Source organism: Pungitius pungitius, chromosome 10 (genome assembly GCF_949316345.1).
Source record: "Pungitius pungitius chromosome 10, fPunPun2.1, whole genome shotgun sequence".
Lineage (NCBI taxonomy): Eukaryota > Metazoa > Chordata > Actinopteri > Perciformes > Gasterosteidae > Pungitius > Pungitius pungitius.
Window position 1 is genome coordinate 8,935,920 of NC_084909.1, and position 14,498 is coordinate 8,950,417.

The window sequence follows — 14,498 nt, forward strand, 5'->3', positions numbered from 1 at the left end:
GAGTCGAACGCTACAGTAAAATGCCATGATTAACCTCTCCGGTGAGTTATTTCGCATAATATATAGAATAAAGTGAAAATACCTGGATTTGCTAAGCTGCGGGACCAATAAAATCCAACTTATTTTAGCAAGGAGCAATGTACTGTAGGCTACATTGAATTCAGGGAGAAATCCTCTGACTAAAGCGACTTTTTGGCAGTTGAGCTGAAAGTGTAATAATATCATAAATAGCTTGCCCAAAGGCCAAATAGAATTAAACTGTTTTCTGATTAATGGGCAAATGAAATGAATAGAAAGAGAAGCTCTACTATCAACAATTCTTTAGAGAAAACGAGCTTATCTTGTAGTGTGGATTTGATTTAATAGGCTTTCAAAAGGCTGTGGAAAAACTCAAGTGAACCCCATGCGTGCTAAAGTCTTTAAAAGCTACGGCCTGATACAAATGTGCTCTGCTGTGACCAGTGTGAACAGTGACCTCTTTTTCATACGTGTGACATTTGGCTCAACAAAGTGCAGTTTGGAGTCATTTATTTCAGCTCCTACTGTAGACCTGCTAAATCAAGCCAGTGGATGCAATTTCCGAATTCACGGCCCAACAAAGACATCCTCCAATCACAAACAGGTATTTGCCCAGTGACAATTTGCCTGAGCTTGGATGGGGAAGAAGCACGTGCCGGCCTGCCCGAATGCTGTTTGCAATTCCAGACCACCTTCTGCCCGCCAAATTCCAATAACTACTTGACGGTTGGAGAAAATGCGACCCGCCACCCTGAGGCTTCTCACTGGCTGTGTTTTTTTTCTTTGTGGAGGTGATATGCCAATGGACCCGCGGTATAGAAAGGTCTTATTAAAGAAGGATAATTCGACAAGAGGGCCTATTATTAGAGATAACACATACTGCATAGAGGTAATGTCCCCTCCACAATAGGGAATATGGCACAGTATGGTGGTTAATTTCCAGATAATGTGTTGAGGGAGATGAGTTCCCATGGTGCATTAAATGCATCTGCAGTTAAAAAGGAGAGAGTTAGGCTTGTGTCATTGCTGCATCTTAGTAGAATGTATGTCTAATTAAAAGAGAGTCATCTAATAACCAACATCAACGACCCACCCGGGGATGCAGATGAGGTGAAGCCCGCTCTCTCCTTCCACGTCCCTCCAGTTCCCTTTCTATATTGGAAAGGTGTTAGATTAGATTATTAGACGTTAAGGAAAGCCAGGGGTATGTTGTCAAATTGGATGCCATTACATTTCTTGTCCCTTAATTAATTTGAATCTAGTGTCATTTTTGATAATCGAGAGTCAATTATAGGCAACTCTTTTTGTGTTAAAGCAATGAAATATAAAATATTCAATAAAAATGAAAATAATTTCTCTATTTTGTGCCTTGCTGAAATAAAGGATTATGTAAAATACTGACTGACTAATACTAAATCATATCCATCATGCGGTTTTGTGCCTTTCTTTGACAACCTGTTGAAAATGTTATTTTTTAGTGAGTGGCAGTGGGGAGGAAGCCGAAGGGGCTGTTGGTATTTCCGTGGCTAAAATCGTTTCATGGAAAATGAAGACGAAATTGTATTATCAGGAGACTGGGATTCGATGACGATTCGGATTGGCTTGTGTCAATCTGGAGAGGGAGAGTCCATGTGGAAACTTTCCTTTGGGAAGATGAGAGAAGACACAGTGAGGCATTCGCTTAATACCTATTTGACCTATTTGAACACTAATGCAACACGTCGTGCCCGAAAGTCAGCTCATCTAATTGGTTCCGCTCTGAATAATAGGATGTTTCAAAACATGATACTGGGATACAAGGAAGCAATCCATGTTCGGTCAGACTGAAATACGAATGCAAAACAGTTCCAAAAAGACCAATCCCTCAAACTAATTTGATCTGAATGATGCAGGTTTCATCTTTTTACTTCAGGGTTCGGTTTTCTGCATTCACTTGATCATCCAATCTCTCCCCTTGTGAGATGGGGTTTTACATTGGCCAGAAGTTAACTTACCCGTCTTTAACAGTGAAAATTACAAGGTCAAAACCATGTAACCATCATCATCATCATCATCAATGTTTAGGCACGGGCAGAGTCTGCTGGAATTGGGGTAAAACTCTCCTCCAATCACAAGCATGCATTATCCCACTGGAGATCTGCATAAACATAGCTACTCATCAAGGCGTAACAAAACAAGCACGAGAACACGCGTGGCGTCTCAATGGCGGGCAACCAGGGTTAAGATATCATACACGGTTAAATGTGCACCCTGCTGCGACATTACATCAACACAACCACCTTCAGTGTCACACAACACATTTCGCCTCCGGAATTTGGTGTCTGAAATGAAACACCGGGCCAAGGGTGTCCGGGAATGAGAAGCACATCACAGCCAAGCTATTAGCTGCTGTAGCTAGGACTTGAGCTCTGGCTCTACCTCTGATCTAAGCGAAGCATCGCATTGGAGCATCAGTAGACGGGGTCATAGTCAAGTCTCAGCAGGCCGCTGAACACCGATGGTGTTATTGGAGCAGCGACTCGAAAATGTGTGAGCTGCCTTATGTACTGTGGAGTCCAATCATATCAGAGGGCGGGGGGGGTCAAGTGGCTAACTAAGCTAATGGAATTTTCAATTAACAATATCTGAAAAGAGACTGTCAGTCAGAACTGCTTTTAATTACCGCAGCCTAAAATATCATTGCATATGTAATGCAGTGTAAACAAAGACTGAACAATTGAAGCTTGAAGTGCTAATGTCTTGTATTTCATTTGATTGTGTACTTAACTAAACCTATAATTTATTGGATAACACGGATAAATAATCTGTTTTTCATCATTTTGAGTAAAAACGTGGGAATTGCTGTGATTTATTTTCACTTTTATACTTGAGTGCTGAAATTAATACCAACATACACATGGCCTTTTTAACTGTGTGGGTGAGTGCCATGATAAGCAAGCAGGAGGGCTCTCTCCTATAATAAACTGAGGACTTTATTTATTGCACCCCACAGAAGAGAGAAGTATTAATTTCACACTCTGCCTCACAACTCCCCCATAGGAGCAGATTATATATTTGTTATATTAAGGAGGCGTTTCTGAGTCAGAGAAGAATGCATTAACACCTTGGCCTGGTAATAAATGAATGTGTGTCAATATGAAAGGTCACTCCCTTTAGTCAATCAGTTATTCTGTAATTTAATATAATAATTCCAGAACAAAAACCAATGTTTCAAGCGCAAACCCAGAGTTGATCTGTTCGGTTCAAAGCTGTGATGTTTGGCGTAACACAACATACAAGCTCATGACTACCGAATGTGTCATTGTTGTTCAGAGCTTACCACAAGCGCGTCGTCTACGCCCTCAGTCCCTTCTCCTTTAGACCCTTCTATTGGGTTGCATCGAGCGTGTTTATTTTCTGAGATTGTGATTGAAGTCATCATTCATTCAAGCAGCGTGACATTCTTTTCAAGCACTGTGGACTCTATTTTAATTATCGATACAGCTAGAGTGATGTGTGGAGGGGTGGGGGGGGGCAATCTTTGGTTTTCTCCCCCATGTGCAGTTGTTTTTCTGTGCTGCTGCAACCCATTGCCTTCACAGCAGCAGTACATTGATTGTGTTACATGTATTTGCGCTTCAGGTCAATGATGGGGGTAAAAGGCATGAAAAATATGCATCAAAATAAAGAGTATTGCTTTCTTCATCTTTCCCATTCCTCAATACAAGACATACTGTATTTTAGGACCAAGGCAATGCTGTATCAGGTCTTGAAAATGGAAAATAAATGATAATGGATCGTTTTAACAGAGTTCCTCTATTTTAACCGCAGCAGGCGACTTTCTTTCAGCCATGGCGGTACTCGCTCAGCGGGCCAGGAAACACACGGACCAATAAAAAAATAAAAAAATAAAAAAATAAAAATCCTCTAACGGGATGCTACTTAAAAAAAGTCCCAATTACCGTCGCCCTCGACTCGGTTTGAGATTTACACACATCTGGGAGGGACAGAAAGAGAAGGTGAGTCAGAGAAGTTATTTCACACGTGCAAATTAAGAACGGAGCCTTTAACTACAAAATGTACGTCCATTGGCCCAGATATCAGCGGGAGGCCATACACATTCCTCAACTGACTGTAAAACATACATGAAGATTGGACTCCATGTCACATTCCATCTACATTTATTAACTGTAGTACATTTATACACGAAATGCAAAAAAAGGATTTAGTGAATTGTGTATTTTTTACAGGTTAAACACAATTGAGATATTAGGTTGATTCATAATTTAAGATGCAGCGTTTTTAACTGGCTTCATGTTCGTAATTTATTCAGCAACATCTGAATGTTTAAAAACCCCAAAAAGAATTTTGTCTTGGATCACTCACAGCTCAGTACATCACATATCCGTTTATATTTAGAAATAAGGAAAGCTACTTATTCTTGGAGACCAATTATAATTTATTTAACTGTTCAAATTTGAGTTTTACAGTGTCAGTTTAGTCACAGTGAGATTCTATTTTGGAAATATGAAACATTAAATTAGATGACTGATCATTATTTGTTTTATATTTTATTACAGTGACTTCCAATACATACATGAGTCCCTTGGGTCTAGTTCTATATTTGACAAACTGGTATAATTCCTAATACAAACATGGGAAAGGATTGAAACGTTGGCCTCGTATTAAGCCTCCTCATCTTTGAGCAGTGGAGGAGGCGGATGTTTAACAGAGCGTGTAGGAACAGATCCCCGGCCCGCTGCTCCATCAGCCCGGACGCTGCGGCCCGTGATGAGGAACAGCGGGAGTCTCTGTAAGAGTAGTTCTCATCACGTCAGTGGGCTCATCGGCGGTGTGTCCCCCGGCAGGGGGAGAGACGTGGGCAGGTGGAGGTGGAGGTGGAGTAAGGAACTGTTGTTGGACCGGAGATGAGGTGGAGTTCTGCCCGATAGTGTTTGGCATCCAGATAAGACGGATCATTGATGAGCAGGTTCCTAACGGTGGAACAGATGAGTCGGTGAGGAGGTGCTGCTGGATCGTGACAAAATAAACAACATTCTCATCCATTTAGACAATAGCTTGAAAAAAAAAAGTATTATCTTCTCTGTTCTGCAAGCCGTAATGAGACTAATGTTTTGCAAATTGATTTGATTTTTATTGCAAAGGTGTTTCTTTGAATGCCCCCTTTAGGCATAGAGTTTAAATTACACTGTTAAGTCATATATTGTGTTTCATCTTAAATTGTCTGGAAGGGAAGGCCGGTTGATGGCGATACGCCAGCAGTATCCAGCCACATTGAGCGAGTTGTTGAGATACAGTAATGCAGCTGCAGATTCTGCTGAGAATCACCTGACCATCATTTCCTCCCACCGACTGAGTTACACCAGTTTAATGTCTGTCATTGAGCTTGAATGACCAGCGAAAATGACTCCTTACGTAATCCGGAGTAGGTGACTGAAAAGGTTGAGCTAATTTAAATAATGGCTTGTGCGAGCTGTCCGTGTACCGCTCATATACTGATGCAATGAACCTTTCCATAGTTTAACAAAGCATTGCCTCTTTTACTATTAAAAAATAAAAATAAAAGTGTATGGTCTCGAATGCATTATAAAAGATCGCAAATATATTTGTTTACGCCTGCCTCCCACTCCAGCCAATTAATGTATGTTCCTGTATGGTAGATTACAGTAATGAGTTATAGTTTTGATATTTGTGTTGCTCCACGAAGGTCAAAGAGTTGGATTGAAATATTTAACAATCCTCACCATGAACAGTAAATTCAATTAGATTCAACTTTGCCGAGCCAAATAATGAAAAATGATGCTCAAAGCTGAAGAAAAGGTCAGGCTGAAAGGTTTTTTTGTTGTTGAATGCAGGGAGGTAACCAACGGTGACAAGAAACGGCTATTTATTGAAGAAAAGATCAGTTGCCTTTTGGCTCCTCTTATCCGTGGCATGCCGAAAGGATTCAGCCAGCGGACGATCAAAAACCGTCCCCTCTCGTTACTATCCCTCAAACGTAGAACTGAACTCGTCCAACGTCTCTTCGGCTCCGGTATCAATTATGTTCCCCCCCCCCCCCCCCCCTGTCCACCTACCTGGCTAATGAGAAAAAGGTACCAGTACCACCCCCCCCCCCCCCCCCCCCCCCCAGCACAGAACAATCTAGCACCAGCAGTGTCAGGATAGTTCAACCCATCTGTCTGCGAAGAAGGGCCACACAACTCCAGAGGTCCCGTTAGGATCTATGTCCAGCCCGCTGTGCGGCACCACAGCAGCAATTACTCTGATGCACAACGTCCATCAGTCTCCAGTGGAATGGAAAAAGGGCCACATGTTAAAGATATAAAGAGACAGGGCTTTCGGCCGTCCTCAGCAGGGGGGGGGGGGGGGGGGGGAAGGGGTGGTACTGGTACCTTTTTCTCATTAGCCAGGTAGGTGGACAGCTTTTCTACGTCTTCTTTGTGCTTTCTTTTCCCAGTGACTGACCCCCCGCCTGTCACCACTACAAAATCCTCGCCTGCCAACCGTTGAATGTAGAAATGAGTCCTCTCAGCCAACTGGTCATGAGGCACGCTGAACTTTCACCTTCTTGCTTCACAAATCCCAGCCAGCCTCCGAGCAGTTCTAATGGTGGCATCGCTCAGAGGACCTAACCAAATTACAGGATGAGATCACTTACTGGAATGCTTCCGCCCTCACAGTCATCACACAAAGCACAAATGGATTCGCTTGGAAAAGCGGACAACAGCGACCGCTAGGAACCAATAGGAACTCAGACAACAGCGTAGAGATAGCGTGACCGTGGCGTGGCGATGGAGAAGTTGCCCACGCACAGACGTGGCCACCTGGAGAAGGTCAGGGAGTCAGTAGTCAGTAGCAACGGAAACACATTTTCTAACACAAGATCCCAACTACAGAAACAGCGAGGGTGGATTTTATCCCGACATTTTAAAAGCTGCCACTATTCTCAAACTCCGACAGGTGTTGATTAAGTAGCCGTCCCTTCGGGGGACAGGAAAGAATGTGTGCAGTGCTCTCACAACAAAAGGAGACAACCAGCAGGACTTATTCTTACTACCTCCAGCAGGTCTTTTCCTTGCACCTATATCATTTAAAATCATGTACCCATTTTCTTAAATATTCTGTTATATAATATTATTAATAATAATGAATGCGTATTATTTCTATGAAACTTGATATTAACCATGGCCACATGCCATACCCATAGAGTCTATTGAATTTAATTGAGCGGTCTCTCCCTCCTCCCTTCTACTTCTGTCTTTTCCCATCCTTCCTGTGGCAATTGATCTCCTTCCCTTGTCTCATTTTTTCCTGCAGCTGCCCCTGCCCTACTATGAGGGTATGTTTAATTAGAACGGGTGATGAATGGTCTCCTGTCCTGGAAGAAGCATACGGTTGAAAGAGCGAGGGAGGAAGGTGGCACAGCATTCATCAGAGAGTTAAATGATTTGGATGAAGTGGAATGTTGTCGTGTCTGTTTGAAATGATTTTAAATGCAATAATAGTATCTGGGCTGTTTGGTACAGCCTTGGCTTGATGCTTTTTAGACATGAAAATAATGTCACTCAACAAAAGAGTGGGTAAACATCCCTTTTCTGCTCCCTTTTTTGGCTGTTATAATAGTAGTATTATACATGTATCAGGCTTCTGGATGATTATTGAGATGACTTTCCATCCGCTGATCTCAAAAGTAGGATATCTTCTACTGAAGGGGCTCCCAGACATGACATCCTCTGTTGGCCTTCACATGAAGACATTGTTTGAAAGTGCAAGAGGCCACTGTTTGGGACTTGGAACAACCTCAGTAGAAGAGGCTGCTGCAACAAAAATGAATTCATCTAACTTGTATTACTGTTACAATTGTTATGCTTGACATAGTTTCACTGTATTTCCGACGATACATCTTGACCCACATAGAGCTGTTCCCCCATTATTACCATAATTTGCTATTCAGATTATCTGTATAGACTGCTTTCTTTCCACTGTGCCTCTTTGTTAAGTCTGACAGTATTGAGCTTGTGAGAGACGGGGGGGGGGGGGGGGACCTGTGGACCCCTTGTCCTTCCCAGTGCATTATGGTATCGTCTCGTGCCCTTGTGACCCTTAAACCGCTGGTCCTCACGGAATATCTTAAATTCTCTTAATGTGCCTCAGAATGGAATCAAAATGGTGAAACATCTTCTTGACCACTGTAGTACAGCAGCACAGCTGCATCTCCTGATGACAACGACAAAGAGAATTCTGTATAACACTAATGGGAGTGGACTTGAATTTAAAACGACAGTGGTTTAAATGTAAAGAAAATGTTACATTTTCTGAACCTTATAAGAAACATATGGGGTCTCTTTCACTTTGTGGAACGTCTTACCTCTGAACTTTAGTTTTTTTATTATCTGTCCACCTGTATGTTGCAAATCAGATACGATGGCCATCAATTAAACGTAAAACTACAAACTGAAGCTGCTGAAATTCAAAACATAACCTATTCAACACCCTGCTCTCCAGTATTTAGAATACAAATACAAAACCTCTCCTATATTCTGTTCAAAGTCAATTAAAGTGACTTGATTTATTTGGAATGAGTCAACACATTTTTCCTTGTTAATTGATATCAATGAAACTATTTTAATTAGCCTCAGTTTACATTTGAAGACAGTCTTTGTGCATCATATCTAAGTTTGCTTTTCATCCGCTAGAGCGGTGCTCAAGGTGGAGTGAATGACACCGGTAGTGGTGAGCATTAATCAAGCTCTCTCTCTCTCTCTCTCTCTGCTCGCATATTCTCAGAGAAACCAAAGCGACCTTTGAAACAAGCCTCTCTGCCAAATCCCCTCAGCTAACACACTCCGCTTGCTCACATTTGAACCAGGGTCATCCAGTTGGGGAATCGCCTGCTGCGCCAACACCAGTTCAATATGAAAACATCCGTAACACAAGCACACCGTTTGCTGTTAATAATCTCTAGAAAAGGCTCATCATACTAATGTAACTTGTCACTGTAATTTAAAGAGCCTTCGTTAGAAACGCATTGCGTTGAGTAGTTGGAGAGTTTGCTCTTCAGCGTATATAACTCCAGCCTGTCCTTTTAAAGGAACTGATGATTTATGGATGGCGTTGTTAAAACAGATGCTTCCTTATCGCTAAGGGGTGCAAGTCTACTTTGTATTAAGTTGAGAGCATACTCTTAATCAGAAAGTTGAATTTGGAGTTTCCAATGCCAACGAAACATATACATTTGTGCCAATTCACCAAATAAATCTTAAAATATCTGTCAATAAACAGAAGTGCTCTGTTTCTCTTAGCAAGCATTTGACAGCTGGTTATGGGAAAGAGGAAGCAAAGTTCAATAGTAACCTCATGATTTTACACAGCTTTAGATATTTTCTTTTTAAATTCCATAAATATTTAGGTTATTATTTTCAGCTTCCAGCTGTGAGCTTTGATGTGGGTGCTAAAGCCACGTTGAAACTCGACTTACTGCTTCTGTATACTCCCTTAATCGATCTCTCACCCAAGTACAGACATTGACAGAAATGCCTTAAAAGCTCCCCTTCTGTGGCCAATGTATCACTAAGGATCCCCACTTGTTCCATTCTTTTGCCTAATCATTCCAAATCCTTCCCTCCGCATTTGACCATTCACTTTATTCTTTATACAACATCCTTAAGTATGGAATCAGTGTCGCTCTTTCTAATGTTACGGATGATGAAATAGAAGCTAAACTTTTGATCACATATCAGGGCATGTGAAAAATAAGAAATCATAGTCAAAAACATATTGGAATATTCTATACCCGAGCTAATGCCGGAGTTTACCCAACCTCCGAGACAATAGAGAAATTCCAAGCACATCTCCATGCGATGAGTAGTGATGACGTTGTTAAGCCCCGGATGGTAGGAAAGCGTCTGTCATATAACAGCTGGTGATGTATAATAGTTATCGGTCTTCATTCAAGCAAGGACCACCCCCCCCCCCCCCCCCCCCCCCCCCCGATCTCTCATTCAACGCTTCTCTCACCTTTCATCGCTACATAGCCACAATGACACCGCTCCAGTCAACATGCTCATACTGTAGATGTGCCCCCGCCCCCCCCCCCCCCCCCCACCCCTCCCCTCCCCTCCTGGGGTTTTAAATTAATGGTCAAGCCCAGTAGCATGAGACAGGACAGGTCTGAAAGATTTACTCCCCCTCCAGCTGCAATAACTCTCCGTTTCTCCTGGGATGCTCTGGTGCAACGGTGATGAAGGCATGATGAGAGGAAGCCTCTTTTTCATCTCTCTCCTATCGGCAGAGTGTTGCCTCGAGTCCTTTCCAGCTGCCATAAAGCCCGCATGGAGGTTTTTTTCTGCTTGATTTGCCTGCCGACTGCTGATTCATTCCAAAACAACGCCGTTGCTCAATTGAATCGTATTGAGGGGAAAGTATATTACAACACGAATGAAATGGCATTTATTGGAAAGTCTAAAACATAATCTGCCGTAGTAGATTATCCATGCACCTTTTCACCTGGCAGATCGCTCATTACTCATCATTACAGCATTTGATCTTGGATGAAAGTACTCCAAAAAAAAAAAAGAGTTGTGTCGTACTTACCCTTTCATTTTCAGTTTCCACTTTCACAGCCTACAGCATACATTTCCACACTGAAAGATATTAAAAACGAATATAGATTCAGCATTTAGTCACAGCTGCTTAAAGCAGATTAGAATGAGAAAAAGACGAGACCGCACATAACCAAGCTGCATGACGCATAAACACACATGGTGTGATTTTTCAAATTCCTGGTGTATCTGACAGCAGTATTGGCGGGTCAACCCTCCCTCCTTTGTTGCCCTCCCCATTGACAGGAAGGTTACTTAGAATGCATCGCTGGAGTCTGACAGCTGTCTGCGTCCTGACACCTTTCAGCGCGCTGTTCTCCCAAAGGCACCCGGAGGTGCCGAGGATGTGCACTGCACATCTGACTATCCGGGGATGACAGGGTAGATGCGAGATGCACCAGGCTAGCAGATGAAGGAGTTGACGTGATGGACATACAGGTGTATGACAGTGAAGGTGGATAAGACATTTTATTTTATTTTTATGTGACATCTTCACAAGTGTTTTTCATGTATCAGAGGTGTACTACAATAGATGTTGTCATGTGATGTAATAGAAGGAAATTAGTCCTATTTATTGCAAGTATCATATTTAAAACGTAAAACGTGTATAAAAAACGTTAGACTTTCATTTGTGCTTTCCATGCAACCCTGATGTTTGAATAATGAGATTAGCAGGCCTTGTTATTTTTATATATATTTATATTTATATATATTCAGGTCATGTGGCGTGTGTTGTCAAAAGTGATTTACTAAAAGCTTCCAGCATGATAATTGAATCTCATTTGATAAGAGAGGTCTACCTTTCCATGCTTTTCCCAATACATTGTATTGTATGTGAACCTGACAATAAATGATGTCATTTAAACAGCCATTTCCCGTAGACGCGTTGCATTCGGTGTTGTGCATGCCAAAGCGGCATCACCATTTGGTAGGCCTTAGAGTATATTGAGGGAAGTCTATTATTGCTGTTGAAGAACTGACTTGCTGAAGTCCCCTTTTACATAATTTATATGGTGAAAAAAGAGCTTGTTGTTGTGCATTCTACCCTTGGGTGGTTGCTTTGAGGCTTGAACATGCTGATGTGTGACAACCACCCGTGCAACCATTTTTTACTCGACTGTCCATTCAGTCGGATCCCCTCACAGTACCCGGGCTTTATGTCCAAAATCATCAGGGTAGATATCTGATATATAATATTGGTAAGATTGTACTTTTTTCCACCAGTGCAGAAATATATTTTGGTTTGTCGAAAATGCTTCAGGATTTTACGTTCGGGTTTTGCTGACTATCCTGAAAGTAGTGCTTGTTTTCAGGGTTGAATGAAATTACTTTGATCTTTTCCAGCCTTTTCTAACTTGGGCTAAAGATATATTTGCTTGGAGCAAGGTTTGTTGATCTGCTGCCCCAGAACTTTAACTGTTATTGCACAATGAAGGCCTGCATGATTAAGGCTTTTTTTCATGGCCAGCTCAGAGAAATGGAACTAATAACTCTTTAAACATTTACATGTTTAAATCATTCAAACATATAAATGAAACAAATAAAAATGAAATGTGTTTACTGTCTAACAATACTATATTATTTATAGTACTACAAAAAGTTACTTTGTTGGCAATGTTTTATTAGTGTACTACAACAGATTTGAAAAAAACCTTTTACCAACCGGATAAAAGTGATCAACAGAAAAATACTGAGGGCTCCTGAAGTCATATATTTCCTTTTGAAAGGCTATGGAACACAACAAAGTTTGCTGTTAAGCTATAATTACCTGTTATCTCTTTCTAGTGTTGATCCACCATCCTGTGTGTTTTTCTCAGATGAGGTGCTGGCACATTCTATAAACTAAGAGTTAGCCAAGGATTGAACGTTTTATCTATACTTGCGAGCCTCAATTCCTTAATTGCTGTGTTATAAAAATGTAAGAGAGGAAACTAAAGGCTTTGTTCATTAATTCAAATAATACGTCTCTTACCAAAGAGGTTTGTGAGCTGACCTTGCTCCAAGCAGCCTTAGCTTATATACATCTCTCTATCAGGCCCTGTGAAACTCAGGCATTGTTTTAGAAGGGGATTTGTGGGGCTTTCAGCGACTCGTCACCCTGAAAAGCCCAAAAATTATTTTTGTTTATCCAAAGAGGAGTTTTGGCACATCCTCCCATAGGGTTGTAAAGCAAATGCAAGAGCTTTTTTTTATCCTTGTGGTGTAAATAACACAGTTATGCTAATAAATGTACCGCAGGAAGAGTACGTTGTTGGCTCGGCATGAGAGATTGGGAGAGCTTTCATTTCTGAGGATGTCGCATGCATTATGCCTCCAAAGTAAAAGCACTCCTCTTTTCTTTTTTTTAACTGAAGCTGCGCAATAAATGCACATAGCAAACAGGCACGCCATCCACATACCGTATATTTATCTAAAAGCTTCTCCAGATTGTCATCACATTTTAAATGATGAACACATTATTTTTTTATTATATATTTTTTATTTTGGAGGAGATGTGTCAGGGATGCTTCTTGTACAATTTTTTAAACCAAAACAATGACAGGATATTACTGTAGAATTATTGAAGCACCGTGTGTTGGTCCACAGAATTTATCAGACGACTTTGATTGACAAATGGTTTAATTAACTGTTAACTATTCTTTGAATGTTTATGTCCTTTTCACAGATGGTTCTGTGTCACAAACCATCCAGCAAGTCAAAATACATCAGATTACATGTACTACAGCAAGAACCTTCTTTTTTATGCATGTTGTTTAAAATGTTGTTAATCGTACACAATGTGGTCCAACTGCAGTCACTCATACACATTGATGACACATGACACATTTTGTAAAAAAAAAAAAAAAAAAAGTTTTAATACAAATTTAGTTAATTGTTAAGTTTTTTTATTGATGATTATAATCTTGGTATTACTTAGAATCACACTCATCAATCATCAAACTCAATTTTGAGATATAAGGACACAACTAACGTTAGATGAATGTCTACTGCCCTGGTGCATGCTGGGAAGCATTCCCACGTTCATGCTCTGGTGACAATTATTTGTGACCATTCAAGTACGTGAAAGTGCGTTTGTAGATGGCAAATCAATCAACAAAAATGAAAGAACAAAATGAATGCACACAAACACATTTCAGAACAGTTTTCCAGGCTTTTAAATTTGAGTTAAACCCTTCTCAGTTCTTCATTAGCCGGTTTTATCAGCCAGTCCCTCTGTGATTGCTCAAAGCTACTCAGCGGACATTACTTTTGAGTGCAATCACTGCAATATTTTGAGTTTTGTCGAGGGCCTGGAGTACTTACGCTTTGCCTATTAAACAAGCAAGGGACAGAGTGGCAATATATGTGCGAAGGTCAGCTTGTTAAACAAAGTAATTGGATTTTGCAACCCTCTCTGGACGATGGGAGCCGCACATTTTTTCCCTGACTCCAACTTCGGTATTGATTAGTCTTCCATTTGGATTCACAGTGAAGACGAAGGCAGACGTCAGTCAAACTCCCTCGTAAAGTGGTCAGACATGTTGATTAATCAGCGTGTACTATAGATTCATATGAAAAAATCAATCATCCTCTGTGTTGACCACAATGTCGTATAGAACCCTGTGTGGTGACTGTACCATAGAAACTCCAGTCAATGTGTAATTCCTCATCATGCTAATCATAGAGCAATATGAAATAAGTCCTCATAATTGTAGGAACATTTTCTTAAGCTTCAATAATAATATACTGTTAGTAGTCGTGGTTCATGCTGAGCTGTTTGACAATGAAGGTTGAAGGTGCTGAATGTGCAAACTGAAGTCAGCGGTTAGAAAGCTAAATGTGTTGACCTACATTACATTCATTTGCTTCTTCAAAAGAGACATTTTAACCTATAGA

At 41.0% G+C, this 14,498-nt stretch overlaps 1 long non-coding RNA gene across 1 annotated transcript; it reads right to left on the minus strand.

The window, feature by feature from the left end:
* Positions 1-4,161: 4,161 nt before the first annotated feature.
* Positions 4,162-10,928, minus strand: LOC119229054 (uncharacterized). The gene is made up of 2 exons (XR_005121579.2): positions 10,615-10,928; positions 4,162-4,991 (listed from the first exon to the last, which is right to left on the minus strand). It is a non-coding gene; the product is annotated as an uncharacterized LOC119229054 (long non-coding RNA).
* Between the last annotated feature and the right edge of the window lie 3,570 nt (positions 10,929-14,498).